This window comes from Daucus carota, chromosome 3, assembly GCF_001625215.2.
Source record: "Daucus carota subsp. sativus chromosome 3, DH1 v3.0, whole genome shotgun sequence".
Classification (NCBI taxonomy): domain Eukaryota; kingdom Viridiplantae; phylum Streptophyta; class Magnoliopsida; order Apiales; family Apiaceae; genus Daucus; species Daucus carota.
The window spans coordinates 35700556-35704806 of record NC_030383.2 but is presented as its reverse complement, the minus strand read 5'-3'; the positions used below and the strand labels follow the sequence as shown (position 1 = coordinate 35704806).

At 35.1% G+C, this 4251-nt stretch overlaps 1 non-coding gene across 1 annotated transcript; it reads left to right on the top strand.

Annotated features, from left to right (window-relative positions):
- Positions 1-533: 533 nt before the first annotated feature.
- Positions 534-2995, top strand: LOC108210515 (uncharacterized). The gene is made up of 2 exons (XR_010289567.1): positions 534-817; positions 2400-2995. It is a non-coding gene; the product is annotated as an uncharacterized LOC108210515 (transcript).
- Positions 2996-4251: the final 1256 nt, after the last annotated feature.

Below are 4251 nucleotides of genomic sequence, written 5' to 3'. Positions count from 1 at the left end.
AATTCAATATTATCGTTCTAAATATATTAAGTTTAGCATGAAGTTTAGCGTGATAGCTTCTGTTATGGGTGCGTATCGAGGAGGCCTTGTCATGGATCACGTTGAGGGATGATAAAGATGTGCTAATCGAGTTATGGATCACGTTGAGGGATGATAGAGATGTGCTAATCGAGTTAGATTCTGTACTAGCAGTCTAAGCGATTAATGGCGAGGAAGACTACCAATTAGAAGTTGTCCATACTATTAAAGTGTGTACGGAGAGGTTGATATTTAGAGAAGATTTTAAAGTACGACATGTTAGAAGATTAGCTAATAGGACAGCCTATTTGATGGCTCGTCCCTTGTGAGCTAAATTGCTTTGTTAGTTTTACGAGTCCTCCATGCTCTGTATTGGATTCAATAATATATGACGGGAATTTTCAGCAATAGAAGCTTTATTTTTCTTAAAAAAATTAATATTGTGAACGATAATATTGAATTCGGTCTAAAATGAGAACGGACCGGTTTTTTGGGACCAGGCTGGGCAAAAGTTTTAGGCCCAAATACAGCTCTAGTAATCGCATACAGAATCATAAAAGTAGAGACCAAAACCAGCCGGCACTAACGCGCACACACACTGGTTACTAGTACCCTCTCGAAGACAAAACAAGGTCATATTTTTCATATGATCGTCTCTCCATAGTTTTCAAAAGCCGCCCACTCTCACCAAATCTCACCTATATATTCACACACACACAAACACTCGTTAATACATACAACCCTTTCGTTTTCTCCTCGTAAGCTTTAGATCCACAGCTCAGTCGCCAGATCCTCCTCTGTAAGATCTTCTCTTTCTCTTCTCTATCTTCTTCCTTGTTATAGTCTTTTTAAGGGTTCTTTGTTCTTTGATAAATTATTGTCTTTCTAGCTTTGATTTATAGATTATAATTGTCAAGATTGTTTTTTTATTTATTCATGTTACTAGATTGATGAAATGATTTATTGGGTATATTTATTTTTGAGGATTCTTGTGTTGCTGTTATCAAGAATCAAGATTGTATCTTTAGTTTTGGCTTCTCTTCAAGGGGGTTCTATGTTATTCTGTTTTTTGTTGCTTTGCTTTGTAATCTTTGTGAAAGTAAGATTTTTTTAGTATACTACTGATTTTAATTCCTCAATTTATAACTTTTTCCCCTTGTTTATCATTCACATGTGCAGAAGGGTCTTAAATTGTGTGTTGTAATGTATATATGTAGCCATAGAAGGGTTTGTTTATGAAATAGACGCGTAGTTTAACCAAAACACTGCAAACAGTTAGTTGTAATACACGGATGAGGGATTTAGTGATTGTACATTGTTTGCTGAAATGCTCTGCAGTGGAACAAATATGATTTCCATGTTTAAATCTTATGTGTTTAGCACTTTAGCTTGTCAATGTGATTACATAGATAGATAAAGCGGTCGGTACAAATTTTAAATGTGCTCCTTTGTAGGTGTTGGTGTGATAGGAGATTGCTAATTTTTGGAATATTCCTTATTGGCGTTACATATACATGTATGATTTTGACACATAATTTCTTCCTGTAGGATGTTTCTTATGTGAATATTATGATGTTGTTTATATGGTTGGGGACCGGAAGGATAAGAAAATGAAATGCAGTTAATATTATTTACTGTGCTCAACTTAAAATCCAATAAGTTATGTTGAGGTTTGGATTGGAAAAATAAGAAAATGAAATGATACATTATGTTTTTTGCATTATTTATCATCCTCTCTGTATATCGCTTATATCTCATAACCTCTCATTCCAAGACCATACCACTCCTTTCCAACTACCCAAACACCACGGTTATCTTGAAAGAGCTAAATAGTTGCAGAATATGTTGAGTCATCAAATATATATGAAAATTTTAAATTATCAGTGTAGTAAGCACTTAGATTATCATCCATAATAATCATTTAAATGACCCACCTCATTTTGTAGATCTCTCCGGCACCAGGGATTCAGAAAGCAACATAGAGCCATGCATTTAACTTGTTTTATATTCTTCAGAATTCAGATATTTTCCCCGTATTACAGGAATAAGTTGATAAGCTGGCTGGCTATTGTCAGCTTTAAAAATACCCATATCAACTTTCATCAGTATATGCAGCCCGATTTCTGTCATGTATATGAAGCCCTATTTATGTCATGTATATGTGATTTTTGATGATAGGATACAGAGTACTTTTAAATGGGAGGAATAGAATAAGCACACACAACATACCTCTTATTGGTTAAGGGTAGGTGTAGCCCGGCTATATTTCCATTCTTGATTTTTGTGCCACCACGTAATGTTGTTATAAGATTGACGTTGAGGCTTGCTTTTTAATTTGACAAAGTGTGCTAAAGCTGAAATACTGCTCTCCATAATTACAGGTAAACATGTCAACTGTGAGTATTCCTTCCCAATGCATGTTCAGCACTGCCCCGAGGTGCCAGAAGTCGAGTGCTCTTGTTAAGAGTCCTCCATCCATAGGGTATGTGAAAAGCGTTTCCAAATCCTTTGGATTGAAATCTGGTAATGGATTCAAAGCTTCTGCAATGGCTGCATACAAGATCAAGCTGGTGACCCCAGAAGGTGTAGAGCACGAATTCGAGGCTGAAGATGATTGCTACATCCTAGATGCTGCTGAGGAGGCAGGTGTGGAGCTTCCATATTCTTGCAGGGCAGGTGCATGCTCTACCTGTGCTGGAAAGATTATTGAAGGCTCCGTTGACCAGGCTGATGGATCGTTCCTTGATGACAAACAAATGGGAGAGGGTTACTTGCTTACTTGCGTGTCCTACCCGAAATCCGATTGTGTGATTCACACCCACAAGGGGATCTTTATTAAGTAACAGCATTAGGCTGCTTGATGCTTAAAATCTCTTTTTAGTGGTGATCAGGATTGTAACTGTCTGTTTCAAACTTTTGATACTTATGGAATGTTTCAGTCTTGTTTGTTAAATTATACAATTTCGGAATTTGTTTCTGCTGGTGGTTTTGAATGATTGAATCCACTCATATGTCTCTCGTTTGTGGGCGAAACCATGTAGTCTGGGTTTGGTTGCTTGGTTCATAACATGCTCGTCTGGTTAGCTCTGTTGATTCTTTTGGAGCCAGTTGATGGGTTCATAATATGGTGCACTAAAGAAAGCAGAGATTATTCTGTTTAGGTTCCTATCACATCCTGCAGGGAACAGAGTTTATTGAGTAAAACCCTATACTGTTTTTTATATAATTTGTAAAAGTGAAAGCAGACACCCAAATTTCACCCAACAAATTTCCCCAAATACAGGGTTGTTAATATATGGATGATAACTTTCTTAATAATAATATGGGATCCTGAATAAATTTGTCATGTGTTATGAAAATTAAGAGATCTCTAAATAAATTTGTCACGGTGTTATGAAAATTTTATTTAAAATACCTAGCACTGCTCTTTGTAAAAAGAGTTTGGGACAATATTGAGTATTTAAATGGCAATTTTTTCAATACAATTCTCTTTTGTTTTGATAGTGGAGTCCTGTAATTAGGATTTCAGCCGTCACATCTCCGTCTTCCAGATTTTCATCTCCTCCAATTAATTCATTCGCTCCTCATCCCCTCTTTTATTTATCAGTTTTTTTAATAAAACCTAAATCTAATCTTTTTGGATTATATCTTGGTGAGTAACGTGTTATCAAGGTTAGTCGTGCCCATTTTTTTGGATGTGAGAGTGTGTTCATCTTTTTAAGATGTCACTGTTGTGTTTTTTTTATCCATGTGCATCTTGATACGTGTTTCAGTTATCATTCTGACAAAGATTTATACGGTTTTTTGAGACGACAGTGGACACGCATCTTTCCCAACGAAAAATTGTTCATATTTTGGGGACATTTGAAGCTCCGGTATCAGTTGATTTGAATGATAATTCTAAACATTAAACATTAGGTTATAAATGATACTTATGTGAATATCAATTGTGATGCTACTAGTTTCATAATTGATATAGGTCGGATTGCTTGACACATCATTATAATATTTTTTAGATTAAAGAATATGAATATTTTATGTAATAAGCAATCTGAAAACAAAATGACTATTTATTTAGTTCATTCTTTATTTTGTAGTTGACAGTTTGTGCCGGTTTTCAATATCTGTCTTGTTAAGCGTTTGGTCTTAATAATATCATTTGTTTTTTAAAAAAAGAAAATAGAATATTTAAATGGCACAATTTTATCTAAAATTATTTTAACGAGTTTTGAG